General features: G+C 25.9%; 1 long non-coding RNA gene and 1 pseudogene across 3 annotated transcripts in view; both read left to right on the forward strand.

Annotated features, from left to right (window-relative positions):
- The first annotated feature begins 1,392 nt into the window (after positions 1–1,392).
- On the forward strand, positions 1,393–3,232 carry LOC149056820 (vascular endothelial growth factor receptor 3-like; annotated as a pseudogene).
- Positions 3,233–14,816: 11,584 nt separating this feature from the next.
- The window catches only part of LOC149056821 (uncharacterized), a 39,011-nt gene continuing 38,143 nt past the window's right edge, over positions 14,817–15,684 (forward strand). For 2 of the 3 annotated variants that reach the window (XR_016190983.1, XR_016190982.1), the window contains exons 1-2: positions 14,817–14,828; positions 15,115–15,144. This is a non-coding gene — a long non-coding RNA (uncharacterized LOC149056821). The remainder of the gene's footprint in view (positions 14,829–15,114; positions 15,145–15,684) is intronic. The other variant, XR_016190981.1, reaches the window with a different exon arrangement.

A 15,684-nucleotide genomic window follows, 5' to 3' on the forward strand; every position in this document is an offset into this window, starting at 1 on the left:
TTTATCGTGTAACTGAGTTATAATCACAGAAGAACTTTGGAAAAACGAATTAAGAGAGGTAAATTTGGGCAAGATTCAATCTAAAAATAAAAATATTAGTTTTGTGAGAGGATCTGTTAGTGCACTGTAAATAGTTTCTGCTATTGTGAGACGTTCAGTTAAATGTTTATCTTGGAAATATAAAAACAATGGATTCCATTGTTAAATTAGTCTTGATACAACTAAGTGCAAAGACAACCACCTAGTCTGACTTGGATGTAAAAGTTTATGTACTGGAGTGGAACAAAATTCCTGAAATTGCACAAACTGAGCACTTCTTTTAGAACTCATTGAAAAAAAAGAATAAACACTACGTGCTAAATCTTCACAGCGTTTGGGAAGGATTTTTCAAGTTTCACTTGCACAAAGGTGCAAAGAATGGCATATACAAGTCCAGACACTAATACCTGGACAGCTTTCAATCATTCTACTAGCAACAGAATTATGAGCACCCATACATATGCACTACCTATGAGTTTGGATTTTTTAAAATATATTTATAATTACAATATTTTATTTTAAATGCCTTGTTGTACATATTAAATTATCTTATAAATTAATATATATATATATTAATATATCTTATTATCTTACATATTAAATTAACTATCAATATTCTTTTTAATATCCCTGAAATCCTAAATTCAAATTTAAAATTTATTGTTGTACTTATTATTTCTTTCATCCATAAAGCTGATTTCCTCATTTGAAGTTTTGTAAATTATTTATTTTAATATTGTAATTTTTAATTTTTGAGCTTATTACATTTGCTAAAAGCTCTAATAAAGAAAAAAGAGAATGTTCTTCCGTTAAATCCCGATCATACAATAAATAATGTAATTAAGGATCATGTAAATTTTACAAGTAAAAGCTCACTTGATAACTAAAGATCCAAAAAAATATTGTATACTGAAATATTTATTGTATTGAAGATATTTTATATTACATTTTAGGTCAACACTGATGAGCCCTTTCAAAATGTCTGACCATATTTTTAGGCGGCCATTATAAGAGCCGTGTATTCCCTTATCAGTTTCCATTCTGATCTAATCTATTCTATGGTAATACCTATTATACTTTATAAGTTCCTACAAATAATATTTTAAAATTTTAATAAAATTCATATTATTGAGGATTTAGTAACTAAGGTATTATTACATTGTGTAAATTATGTAAAATTAAAATCTAAAATACAAAATTATTTACATTTGTCAAAATTTGTTCACAAAATCTAAAATATGAATGCTTTCCATTTTATCAAACATTTTAAATAGCTAAATCAAAACTATATACAATTGCATGTTATTTAAAATATTAACAAGATATATATTTTTAATTTTTTTTTTCAGAAAAATGATCGATCGTTTGGATCCGTTGAGAATTTTACCAATAGTAATATTTTTATTGATCAATGAACTGTCACAAAACGTTAATTCGGAAAAATTAAGTAATAATTAAAGTGTATATATAATTAGGAATATCAGTTAATAATAATTTTCGAATACATTTTCTACTGATTGTTTATCAGAAGTAGGTACCTACTTACCATGAATAAATTGGTTTCAAAAAAAATTGTTTTTTTTTTTAACATGCAGTCTATAAGAAAATATTTATTTCACAAGATAATATTTCTTACAACAACTAAATTATAGTTATGAGCTTATGTCACACATTATTGCTTTCGCAATTATTACTTATTAATGTATGTGGAAAACACATAATGGTTCACCTAGTCTCACAAGAACTTGAATACTATTAAAATTACAAAAAAAAACCACATAATATTACAGTAGGTATTTTTTTTTTTACAAATTTTACTGAATTATGAATTGTTACCTCTTTGAATTTTTATTTTTTAATTTAAGAAGATATAGTGTGAAATTATTGATGAATATACTAAACTATATTATCACCAGCAAAGAGTAATTTAAGTTTATTGTGGTATTATTTTTTCAATCTATAATAAAAATCATATAAAAATAAATAATACATTGCAATTTATGTATTAAAAGCAAATCAGTATTAGTATTAATTTGTCTTACTGTATTTGGTATTTCATTATTATTTAGATAATACTATATATTTCATGCAATTGTTTGATTCGTCAGTTTTTATTCTACAATGCTAATTGTTTAAAAATCAATTTTTATATGTAAATTATAATAATAAAATAATAATAATAATCATACCAACATTAAGAACGTACATGTATGATTGCATTTAAACTTTAACTGATCTCAATTGAATATTTTTTTAAATGCAGCACATCAGTGGGTACGAATTAATAATATTTTGACTTCAACAATGGTCGAAGTCAACTCGGACCTGAAAATTCCTTGTTCAGTGGAAGGTTATCCAATACCCACCGTGGACTGATACAAAGGCGGGGAATTAATACAATACAATGAGCAGAGACAAATGATCGGTACAAGCGAGTGTAACTAGTAACTGCCCAAAACATCATCATATTGATTCTTTTAAATTATGCAATTAAAAATGATGAAATCAACTTTCATAATTATTACTATACATCTATACATACTATGCATGATTTTATTTATTTTCTTAGAGAATCAGTTGGTCCTTTTCCGTACCAATACATCAGATTCAGGCATTTATACATGCCATGCGTACAACTCATTCGATTCCGCCAACAAAACAGTTATGGTTACGATAGAAGGTATAGTACTATAGTATAATACGTATAATATACTATTGATACGAGAAGCACACACAATTTCGAATTATATAAAATATTATATTATATTTTCATGATTTTGTTTTAATGCATAACAGTATTAGATAGTAGTTGAAATAAAGGTAATTAGCTGTTATCGTTTGTATAATTGGTTTGATAGTTGCTATAAGCATTATTGATTTTTTTCTCAATTTCGGGAACATTTTTACGCACCGTCGTGGTAGTTTACAAAGTGAGCAGAACTTTCGGTCTAAAACGAATTCAAAACATTTAAACATTGAAGGATTTGATGTCTTACTACATGATGAAGATAAAAATATCAATGCAAAAGTAATTATGTGGATTGCTTTGGTACAGGTCATATTCTTATTACTTGTATATTGTTTGATCCACCTATAAATAAATCAAAGAAGGGAGGAAGAGAAACTAAAAGAGCTGATGAACTTAAACAAAGCAACATACCTACATTCATCGGACCGAGACAATTTGAGATAGAAATTCATGATGTTTACATTTTCAAGTTGTGAAATTTGAATATTATTAATTTTCTGAATTTTTTTTTTTTATCTTTAGAAAGTAATAGAAATTAAAAGTAACAATTAATTTTGAAAATAATTGTATGAATTATTGGTTATATTTATTGTTATAATTGGGTATTTATTTATTTATTTTTTTGAAGAAAATATTATAGTATATATATATAAATATATATGGAACTTTTATGTATACACATTACACATATACAGGGTGATTCACCAAGCTTGCTCACTCTTTTTTTTTCTTTAATAATGAAGTTATTCAAAAGCTGATGTTATCTGATATTTGGAATCATTAAATATACTCAATGTTCATATTTTAAAATTCTTGACAATTTTTCTATCACTTAAGTAGTGTCCTGTGGTGACAGAAAATTTTTTTTTTCAAATGAGAGCCTCCTTTTTTACTGTAAATTATTCAGCAGATATTTTTTTTTTAAGAAATTTTATGTCTCAAAATCAAAATTTAAACGAGTAGTTTACACTTACCATAACGGCTAGTCCTATTAATCTTTCTTGTCCGGTTCTGTTTCTTAAAAAAAGTTTTATTCTCTTACTACTTTTACCTTTACGTTAAATAAGTCATTTCCACGTGACAATATCGAAACATGGACAGTAACAGCGTGAGCATTACTTCTCTGATTTTTAGTGATACCACTTGGGCGACGTCGGTACTTAAATTTATAAATTGCATTATAATATATTTTATTTTTTTACAAATCATTCATAAATTGACACGAATATAATATATATGTGTATATAGGACCTATATTATAGGTATACAATACACATAAACAAATAAAAATACTATAATATTATTATATTATATTGTGTTTGTAATAAACGCGTACTAGATATTAAAAATAAATACTTATTACATAATAACATAACATAATACATTAATTAATTAATAGCAATATAAAACAACTTTGCTGATAATATAATAAAAAAAAAAAAAAACCATAATATAAACTTTTAAGGAAAATAAATTTCCTAGGGTAAATTTTTCTTCGTTTAACGAATTTTCCTCACTATGTTTTTATTATAATAATAATATAATTTCGAAAAACAAATTTTTTTTTTTAATTACTCAGTAATTGTTCTGGTATTAAATAAGTATATATAAATATATATATATATATATATGAAAAAAATACAAACATAATATTATGTCTATAAATAACTATCACATCATAAAAAAAAAAATAAAGAAATTTAATATGAATTTAGGTATTAAAATTTAAAAGTCATATCAACAATATTATTATATAATAGTTTCGTAGAACGACCAAGTTAAGTGAAGTACTTTAATGATATTTACCTAGCCGTCCTTTAATTTTAATATAGTTCAATATATCCTTCGTTTTTGACACGTAAATATTTTTTTGCGTAGTTTTGAAAAGTGCATCGTTCGCGTGACAGTCGGTTTTGCTTTGTGTTTGTAACGGAATGTTAATATTCTGATCGACATATCCTTGCCACTATTATACTTATATGCACTTTACGTGCATTTCCTATATTAATATATGGATTAACCATTTTTCAGACAAGACATGTAATATTATAAAAATTGTAATATTTGTATATTGTATGTTTCAGCGTTAAGTATACTAACTATCAGGGTTATATTAATTCAATTTGAGTAAAATTATTTTTCAAATATTTTAAAAGGAACTTGTGAGTTTGTGAGTAACGTTGTGATAAATTTTCATTCGTTTTAAATCACAAAAAAAATTAACGACTAAAAGTCATAGGATCTAAATAGTAAATAATTCGTATGTAAATTATACAAGCCACAGTGGTTCTGTACGTACTATTAACAGAAATCGAAATTACATACGTGGCCAAGGAGAATATGGCGTAGAAAAAAAACAATTATTATTCAAAAACAAAAAAATTATATTCAAGGTATTATAATTAAAAGGACATTTTTGTTTACGAAAAATCGAGACGATTTGTCAGTCTAGAATATTATGTTATACCATGTTGATTGTTTTGTTGTTATTTAAAAGAAAAAAAAATGAAGATATTTATAAAATAAATTCCAAATTAATGAAATCAGATAAATTATGTACCCAACAACCCATTCAGTCATTCAAAGTAGATATATACAATTAATTATAAGGTATGATTTGGTATTAGGCATTAGGCCTTGTATTTTGTTTTCAAGATTTTTGATCAAGTAAAACATTATATCTATATAGATAATTATGTTATTATAATATTTATTTATATTTTATTATTTTATATTTGAATAAATTTTACTGTGAAACTTGTAAATTGATATTGTAATTTTTATGATTTTGAATAAAATTAATACACTCGCTACTTCAATAAATAATATTATATATATTTTATAGGACCTCTTTGTTAAATAAATTTAACTGCAAGCGACGGTCACTTGCCTTATTCGCTGGCAGAACTATACCATACAAATTCAAAAATTTTCAATTATTTGGTGGATGGGGGGGGGGGGGTGTGTGTGTTAAAAAAACGATTAACATCTAATTGAATGATTATTTTAAATTCTAAATAATCTGAGAACATATTTTTATTGGGTAATGGTATATACATATTTCAATGGAAAACCGATGCTACGTTGTTTGGCATACCTTTTGTGGTTGGTAATAATTTGTTACCAAACATAAATTTAATTCTGAACGAAAAAGTTAAAACACAAATAAACAAAAATATTTAAAATCAAAAAAAAAAAATTTGATTTTAGGTATTATAAGTAATTGGACATTTTTTATTACGTTAAGTTTTGTATAGTTTGTATACCAATACGAAAAAAGATGCCTACTAAACATCTTTAGTTTGCAAAATTTGTGAGAATTATAAATTTATCTTAATATTTTGATTTTCTATTTTTAGAATTGCAGTACCTTGTATTAAGTTTTCAAGATTTTTGATCAAGCAAAACATTATAGCTGATGGATAAATATGTTATTATAGTTTCAAGAAGGTCTCATAATATAAATAACAATAACAATTTTTTTTGTTACAGGTTAGAATATTTTTAAATGTTTTAAAGATGAAACTCAACGACTGAAAAACAATATAGTATTACAATATCAACTGTTTAAATAATACGTATTGCAAATTAAATATGCCACTCTGTGTCCGTTGTTACATTAAATACAGATGTACAATCGACATTGTAGACGTGGCCTACGAGAATATAAGGTATTGAAAAAATTGATTTTTATCAAAACGTTGAATATCAACTAAATAATTTAAATTTTCATAAATATGTTTATGTTAGTATTTCTATACAACACATTGAATACAAGGTCTCGATAATATTACTCTTTAGAGACTAAATTCAAATTTCCTCTTAAATTGTATGAATTCCGATGATCAATTTTTGAATCGCGCTATCCACTTAGTAATTCTAACATTTCAAAATTAGAATATTGACGGTTTGATATAAAAAAGAAATATAAAATAAAAATAAACATTGTATAACATTGTAAATTGACATATAATATATTGTGTTTTCAAGTTTTTTGACCCAGCAAAAAATTAGTTGTCGAAAATATTATGTTATTACAATTTCAAGTAGTAATCATAGGGGAATTGTTGGTATTTATTCGATGTGAAACTTGTAGAACTCGTCCATTCTGAGGGTTGCCCTCAACCATAGACAACATATTTTAATAATAAAAAATAAAGTACATAACATAATGATCAGAAATGACATAATAAATTCATAAGTGCATATAACATCTTAATAACATAATAGATTCATAAATGCATAACATCTTAATAACATAATAAATTCATAAGTGCATAACATAATGGTCTTAAATAAAATAATGATTAGAGAAAAAAATCATACCTGAATAACCATAGAAGTGTTAACATACTATATTTTTACAATATTACAGTAACAAACAGTGATTCGCGTTATCAACAATCATGACCAGTTTGCCAGATCCTTATAGAAATTTCCTATAGAAATAATTCCTAAAACCTGGTATGTCAGTAATTACAAATCTATCATTGGGTAAGATTTTTTTGACTAAATAAGGACCTTTAAATTTAGGTATTAGTTTTTTATTAGCCCCAATAGTTACATAATAGTTTCTAATTAATACTAAATCCCCTTCAATGTAATTTGTTGGTTGTTTATGTTTTTTATCATGATTAGTTTTGTTCTGTAATTGAACTTTATTTATTTGATTAGCTTCTTGTCTTAGTTTAACTAAATCCCTATCAATACTTTGTATACAAGAGTCTAAGTACATTTTAATTTCATCATTAGGTCTACCTAATTGTTTAAAACCGTATAATAACATTGCAGGTGCTTGATTGGTAGAACGGTTAACAGTATTGTTCACTACATATTCAATGTCAATTAAGGTTTTTTCCTAATGTGATATGGTTGGTGCTAGTTTGGCTATCATATGGAAGGGATAATTGTACGGTTCACCCTCTCAGCTTGCCCATTGGCCCTAAGTGTACCCGTAACAATATGAATAAGTTGAATGTTATTTTCATTCATAAAAATCTTTAAATAAAGCTGAAGTAAAAGCACAACCTCTATCTGAGATAATCCTAATAGGTCGACTGTAACAACTAAAAATTTAGTAGTTTTAGTAGGGAATAATTTCACAAATTTAGTAAACGTATCAGTTACTAAAAATATGTATTTGTATCCACGAGGTGCCTTTTCAAACGGGCCTAAATGATATATGTGAATGGTATTAAAAGGAAGGTCTCCTTTAAGAATAGGGTATAGAAATCCTTCAGTTTTACCACTATTTGGTGTAAAAGAAAAAAATTTTAAACACTTTGATATATATAACTTGACTTTCTCTTTCATATTGGGAAACCAATATAAATTTTGAATAAGCTCAACTACTTTATCAGCATCGACATGGCCCATGTTGTCATGACAGGTTCTAATAACATTATCAATTAATTCACTTGGTAGGTACATAAAAAAGTAATTTTTTTTCCCACCGTACGGTATACTAAGCCGTTACGTAATTCATAAAACGGTATATCTGAATTTTCTAACTTTATACGAATGCTTACTATCTATGGATCAGTAGATTGCTTAATCGATAATAGTGTTTGCTCAAAGGTGTTTGCCTCTAACACGAGTATATTTTGAATTCTACTAAGGGCATCAACATGAAACATTTGCTTATTAGAGCGATGAACTATTGTATAATTATGATCTTGTAAATACAATGCCCAACGCATTATTCTAGGACAAATATCTTTTTTGTTTAACATTAATCTTAAACTATCACAATCTGTAACAATGGTAAATGGAATACCCTGTAAGTAAATATGGAATCTTTTTAAAGCATAAATTATGGCTAAACACTACAATCCGACAACTCGGTTGTCGGTGTGAACCTGTACCCAATACACACAGTCCAACCGACGTTGTCAATATCTTCGCCGGTCACGTCAACCGTCGAGATACTTCAGAGCGTAAGTCCACCAGCAACAAAACGTTGTGTGAGAGGCCGCCCAGGCCGTCCAGACCAACGTCGTTGAAATCCAACCACATCAAGACCTCATTAATTTTAAGATTAGTTTAAGTATTTTCCCTGGTTTTTTTGTGAGCTCGGTGGTCATTGCACCATACCGACCCGATCACAGAGACCCCCTCCCCATAATTAACTTGTACCATCCTAATTCCGATCTCAGTTGGCCCCCGTTCCTGGCCACCTTCAGCGTGTGTAAAGTTGCCTACCCTGGACATTCTCAGGAGAGGGCACTTATAGTTGCCTACCCTTGCAACTAATCGGCGTTAGTGGTGACATTAGCTCAAAACAGGTGTTTTCAGTTCTCGGGCGTGCCCCGAGTGGTCCTTCGGGTTGCCCCTACTCAGGGCGCATACAATACTATATTTGTATTATTATTTAAATTTGTGTGAAATATTAAGCTCGTGATAGTGATATATTGGTTGATTATTTTTACCTTGCCTAATCCTCTTATTCACTACGGAACCCACACAGGGTGTCCAATCTCCCAATTATTATTAAAGGGACTAGTACGTGTTACAGTTTTATTTCTTCTTATTTTCATCAGCGCAGGCTATACTTTTATATATTGACTATTAATTATATGGTAAAATATTAAAAGTTTTATTTTACGTTTCTAAGCACTAAGAACTAACTATCTTTTGCAATAATATTAATTATTCTGGATAATTATTTTTGCTACACACCATCCCCAGCAATTTTAATATTATAGATGGTTCAAATGCACATCTAATTTTATGAAATTCTTTTGTTGAGTAAGTGGTGTCACTATGTCGTTTGTCTGTCATTGACGTGCCTGTGGGTTTGTTGCACGAAGAGGGTTCAGTGAAGACGTTGTTTAGGAGTTTGTACAATTAATGAACTTAGTGTAAATATAACAATAGCTATGTGAATTTTAAACTTGTTATGAAACACGTTTGAATAAATACGAAAAATATACTCGAGATACTAAATATATAGTACCCTTGAATAATATTTTTGAATTACAACTATAACTAAAATTGTAATTCTTGATTGTGTAATATGTAACTTCATCCGAATTTGAACTTAAAATAACTACAAAATGAAACGGTGTTTTTACGGTTTTTAGATTTCTTTTGCAGCAGAATTAATTATTTACGTCGAAACTTGTTTTGAATTTTCAATACTTAGCTATACAATTTATAATAAAGAATTTGTAAATTTTCAATTCAATACATTCTGTCAAAATTTGAACTTTAAATGGTTATAAATAAAAAATAAAAAACGTTCATATGTATTTTTAATAATTTTTCAACTGCTATTATGGGGAATTTCGCATTAAATGTTCAAGTTTCTTGACCCATTGAATAATATTTTATTGAAATTTATAGAATAAAATACTAAATAAACGAAAAATTTCAAATGTCAACAAATAACTTAAAAATTGTTGAAATATTTTAATAATTTTATCAAGTATAGGAATTAATAAAATAAATTCAGGTTTCTAAAGTTGTTCATTTTTGAATAACATTAAAATAAGGATATCGGTACACGAGAAATTGAGTGAATATCCAATGTTGTAATTCTCATTGTCATAAACTGATAAACATTTAATTTGACTTTTACTTTTCGGTAAATGTACTATATATTTTTAATATTTTTGAACTGTCATTTATAAAAATAAAAAAACTCGAAATTACAACTTAATTTTTTTCTCTGTTTTTCCCGATGCTTATGAAAACGACTGGGAATTAAAAATATTAATCTCCCCAATGCACCAACTAGATTCACTTTCTAACCTGAAAAGCTACTGAAGTTTAAAATCAAAGCATTATTTCGAACACTTATCGTGTACAAAGACACAAAAAAGTAAATTAATAAATAAAAAAACACTTTATTGTAATATCGCTCCGCTCGGAATCTAAAATTGATGGTATAGGTTAGAATATTTTTTATTCGAAACTGTTTTTATCATTTTATATTTGAATAAATACTAGGTACTGTGAAACTTGTAAATTAATATTGTAATTTTCACGATTTTGTATAAACTTAATACACTGTAAATTCAATAAATAAGATATTATATTATGTATTATGGGACCACTTTGTTAAATAAATTGAACTGCAAGCGACGGTCACTTGCCTTTATTCGCTGGCCGAACTATACCACACAAATGTATTATTTTTTAATTATAAATTAATTTGCATTTAGACATCAAATAATTATTTTAATTTCTAAATAATTTGAGAAAATTTTTTTGGGGAAGGGTAGATACATATTTCAATGGAAAACCAATGCTTTTAACCAATTGTTTAGCATATTGTGGTTAGGTGGTTACGATTTGTTACCAAACATAAATTTAATTCAGAACAAAAAGTTTAAACACAGGTAACGAAACAAAAATATTTACAACAGAAAAAAAATTAGATTTTAGGTATTATAAGTAAAAGAACATTTTTGTTTTACGTTAAGTTTTGTAGTTTGTATATCAATACAAAATAAGATACCTACTGCAAATCATTACTTCGCCAAATTTGTGAGAATTATACATTTATTTTTAATATTTTGATTTTATACTATAAGAATTGCAGGACCTTGTGTTATGTTTTTACGATTTTTGATCAAGCAAAACGCATTATAGATGGATAATTATGTCATTACAATTTCAAGAAGATCTCATAATAAAAATTTGGTATAGGTTAGAATATTTTTAAATGTTTTAAAGAATAAAATCAACGACTGAAAAACAATATAGGTAGTAATACAATATCAACTGTTTAAACAATAGGTATTGCAAATTAAATATGCCGCTCTGTGTCCGTTGTTACATTTAACAGATGTACAATCGACATTGTAGATGTGGCCTACGAGAATATAAGGTATTGAAAAAATTGATTTTTATCAAAACGTTTAATATCAACTAAATAATTTAAATTTTCATAAATATATTTATGTTAGTATTTCTATACAATACATTGAATACATGGACTCGATAATATTACTCTTTTGAGACTTAATTCAAATTTCCTCTTAATAATTGTATGAATTCCAATAATCAATTTTTGAATCGCGCTGTCCAATTAGTAATTCTAACATTTCAAAGTTAGAATATTGACGGTTTGATATCAAAAAGAAATATAAAAATAGTATAACATCGTATATTAACATATCATATAATACCGATATGTTTCATTAGTTTTTTGATTTTGTTATAAGAATTGCGGAAACTTGTGTTGTGTTTTTCAGTTTTTGACCCAACAAAAAATTATTTATCTAAAATATTATGTTATTATAATTTCAAGTAGCAATCATAGGGGAAGTGTTGGTATTTATTCTATTATTTTACATCGAAAACTATTATTAGCGATGAAATAGTTTTAATTTTTTTTTTTTTGAAGTAAATCGTATTACCTATATTAGTTTTTATTGGCTTCAAACAAAAGTTACTACAGCTCTAAAAATAATCTAATAACATACATGTTAAGGTTGAATGTATATTTGAATAAGTACCTATAATACTATAAAACGTGTAAATTAATATTTGTATTTTTATGATTTTGAATACACTGTACTACAATATATAACATACGGATAATGGGAACACTTTGCAAAAAAAACATATCATTTTTTTTTCAATTTCAAATACTAAATTGCAGATTTTTGTGGTGTTAACGAATTTTTAAAAATAAAACAAATTCAATATCATAAATAATTAATATTAAAAATAAAATAGTCACGTTTTCTTAATTTTTTGATTTTCTATTGGAAGAACCGAGGTAGCTCGTATTAAGTTTTCAAGTTTTTCGATAAAGCAAAAAATTATAGATGGAAAATTATGTTATTATAATTTCAAGAAGTATTCATAATAAAAAATATGTCACTCTGCTATAAATTAGTTTACAAATGGATTAATGTAATGGATGGTATTAAATTGGAATTCAATGATATAATATCATTGTATACGAAAAACGATTCTGAGTGGAGATAGTCAGTCATCTAGGATATGTTATACTATGCTGATTATATTGTTGTTATTTCCAAGAAAAAATAAATGAAGATACTTATAAAATAAATTCCAAATCAATGAAATCAGATTCATTATGTACCTAACAACCCACCTCAGTCAGTCATTCGAAGTAGGTATATACATTTTATTATAAGGCATGAACATTAATATAAGTCATTAACGATATTAACCATTAATATTACTAGCGATTATATGATAAGCAACAATAGTTAGATAGTTTTTATCCTCACAAATAATTATTTAACCATGAGAGAGGATGCCACATAGAACTAAAAGAGCGATTGCGATATCGGAATGTCCCACCAATACAGAGAATAATTTTCGTCCAAAATTATCTAATTATAAGTACAAGATATACATTACCAGTCTTGTTAAGTATTCAAATACAAGTATTAAATTACTTTTTGAAGAATTTTTTGATATTCTAAATACAATATTTATTAAGTGTTCTGAATACTTTTTAAAAGTATTTTAACATAATATAAATACTTGTATTTAAATACCACATGGTTCGTTTTATGAATTATTTTTGACAACAATTTGACATCAATAAAAATAATATTAAATTGGCTTAATCTGTAAGTCTTAACAAAAATCTAATTTCATATTTAACAATATCATGAGCATGGACACTCCATTTTGGTTTCTGTATTGGATTTTAAAAAAATCCAATACATTTGGTTAATACCACTTTTTATTTATTTTTTTTTTTTTTTGTAATTTAATTGTATCAATAAGAATAAGATACCTGAACTTGCTTTTGCATCTAATTTTTTTTTTTTCAAATTGTTAAAATCTATGGTAAGTAGTAACATAATATATTAAGTACCTATACATAAAAGATGCATGTTATATAATTAAGTACAGATTATGAAATGGAAGGAATTGCTTATATTAACATGCTTTCAGAAAATGACCCGAACATTATATATAGTATATAATTTAAATAAAAATAGTTGTATTTGTAGTGAGTATTCGTAAAATACAATTTTATAATAGTATTTTAAAAGTATTTTCAATACTATTTTATTTTATTACTAGTATAAGTATTTTAATACTTTTTCAAAAGTATTTTTTACAAGACTAGATATTACGATAAAAAAATAAAGGCAGCCATGTACAACCGATAAAAGGTGTATCTCAATTTAGTCTCAACTCTCAAACTGCACTCCACTGTTAGTCGTTGTGAGAAGTTGTAACATGTATTGTATTCTAGGAAAATACACCTCATTTACACAGGTGTTGATATATAAATATAGTATTAACCAACGAATAAAGAAAAATATCATTACTTTTTATGACAAACAAAAAATGAATTATTTATTGTGAGCATTATTTTATTTATGCTGGGGGGGGGGGGGATTATGAACTAGGTGAAAGTCGCTTATAAAAGACATCGAGAAACATTATTTTATTTTAATCATTGTTAGATGTTCACATTATTTTATTATATTAAATCAAAATGCACAGTTTAATAACGATCACAGTTATAGTTATTGCAATTGCAGTTACTATACCACCTACTTCAGGTGATGTTACGTGCGGACGAAGTATGGAATATTTTTTGATACAATATAATGATTTTATTTTGATTATTTTTGATTGTTTTTATGTTTATCCGCATTGAATTACAAATTTCCTAGAACTAATTTATAAACTGAAATCAAACATAACTATATTATAATAACCTTAAATAAAAATAAAATGTATGCCATAATTATATTTTATTTGTATAGAATATAATAAAATTGTAAAAATTGTATATTTACGGATTTTTTTTTAAAAACAGACATTTCATTAATTTTAGAGGAAACATAAAAATCTTCTGTACATCACATTCATATTATAAACTAATTCCGGTACATAATAATGCAGATGAATTGTTATACTATAGTTGTTAAAAGGTAGAATAACGTATATAAAATTATCTAACTGATATGGTTGAAATTAATAGTTTTTTAGTATGTAATAATTATTAAATAGTAGTAATTTGTAGTAAGTAATTAATATAATAATGGCTAATACAAATTTATTATTTTGTTTTTAGATTATTGTTCTAGTACGTTTTGTAATTATTAATTGATTTGTATGATATTCTACATGATTATAACAATCAAAAGGTTGAAATATTATGTGTTATTTTTATTCTTAAATTATAGTTTAATATCGGATTGAAAACATTATATAACAACCACTTTTATTATTTAACAAGTCTTTTGTTCTTCAAACAAGATATAGTTGCCCTATGCAATTGATTCATTATAAAGATTGATGACTCATTAAATAAACTGAATGTTTATGTTACTCGAGCATATTGTTATTTGGAAAATTTTAAAATTTTATAGGTTTTTTAATGAAGTTTTGCGAATTTAAGGGTAAGATTATTTAATTAACAAACTAATAAGTGATTTATTTATATTACGTTATTTTTAAAAATATATATAACACATATTAATAATCATCGTCTATTGTTTAATTGATTTTAAAGATAAATTATTTTGGTCATTAAATTTACTAAAGATCTGGAAATATATTTATCGTTAGAAATGTATATATAAATACATTTTACTAACTTCTTTTGTTGCGAGTTCTTTCGTGACCAAAACATGTCTATGTTATAATAGTTATCTTGTTATGTATTTACGAAATATTAAATATGTATACTAATAAAACCTAACCATATTATGTTATGAATCCGCTTAACCAAATAATACTATACCTACCTATCCAAACCAAATTCCTACCGCGTCACTGTAACAACTTATAAAAAAAAGCAATATATTTCATTGTACGTATCTTTTACTAGGTAGTTAGTAGTTTATTGATGTTGAATAGTTGCATTAATATAAATGCAGCAATTAAATGTTATTCAGTATAACTACAGTATATAGGTATGAATGATTACGACGTGTTTA

Source organism: Diuraphis noxia, unplaced genomic scaffold (genome assembly GCF_037042655.1).
Source record: "Diuraphis noxia isolate RWA-SAM2 unplaced genomic scaffold, SU_Dnox_SAM2 contig0003, whole genome shotgun sequence".
NCBI classification, from domain to species: domain Eukaryota; kingdom Metazoa; phylum Arthropoda; class Insecta; order Hemiptera; family Aphididae; genus Diuraphis; species Diuraphis noxia.